Source organism: Echinococcus granulosus, assembly GCF_000524195.1.
Source record: "Echinococcus granulosus chromosome Unknown EG_S00607, whole genome shotgun sequence".
NCBI lineage: Eukaryota > Metazoa > Platyhelminthes > Cestoda > Cyclophyllidea > Taeniidae > Echinococcus > Echinococcus granulosus.
Window position 1 is genome coordinate 1 of NW_020170986.1, and position 1,064 is coordinate 1,064.

The following is a 1,064-nucleotide window of genomic DNA, read 5'->3' on the forward strand; positions in this document are numbered from 1 at the left end:
CACGTCTAAAATATGCCTAAATTTGACTACATAATCATAATTTGATTAGATATGGCAATTGAGTATCTGGAATGAAGTTTCATAAGCCGGAAATTTGATATTAATGGATTTTTGGCATGAAATTCTACTTTGCCGTGGTCGATGTGATTCACACGCTGCAGACAGTTATCATCAATTCGCGTAGACACAGTAAATTCACATTGTCCATATGCAATGAAGATTTGACTTTTCGTCTAATGAAATGTTGAATTAGGGGGGTAATGTGGGTCGAAGTAAGGAATGAAATACTTCATCTGTTGAGGCAACGTCAGCTACGTGGCGTTTTTGAGCTGCTGGAAGTTGGTGGGTCCACTTGCGCGAGAAGCCTCACAAAGTTGTGCAGACAAGAGGAAATTTAACCCAAATCGTCTACCTAGACGTGGAGGAGGACAGCCAATAAGTAAGTTGCAATTTTGTAGAAGTGCAATTTGTTACTGCATCGCATCGTTTTGAGGACGCCTTGCTTGAAGCTAGGATGGTCTTTTCGTTGTCCAAGCTAGTCGTCTATCTACGCAAAAAATACAATAGCATTTCATTTATTGTCGAAGACAGTTTGGGAGGAAAATTGCTTGAGTGCACTAGATCAGCACAATAGTATCTGGTGCTTATGACTTTGGAAAGGTACAAAAAATGGTAGATTAGTGGAAAGGGCGGACACAAATGAAAAAATGCTGAATCACATAAGAGTCGGTTAAAGGTTACAGTAAAAAGTTTCTCTCTATGACCCGATGCCCCCGTTCGCCTGGATTTTGACTTGCGCTTAGGTGGGTTCTAGTAGATTAGCAAAGAAATGCCTTGATTTTTTCTTGCTTATTTATGGTGCCCTGATTACCCCTGTCCTACATCTAAAAGAACAGTCTGGAATGCTAGACTTTAAAATACCTCCACTCTTCTACTTTGTCGTCTGGAATTCCGCTCTCACTTCTCTTTCTAGCCTCCACAGCATCGTCAGCCATCTAGAGACTCGGTTAATCAGTAGACGAACCAGCAGGCCTGTTTGTGCACGTGGCGCTCTTCAGTGCGCA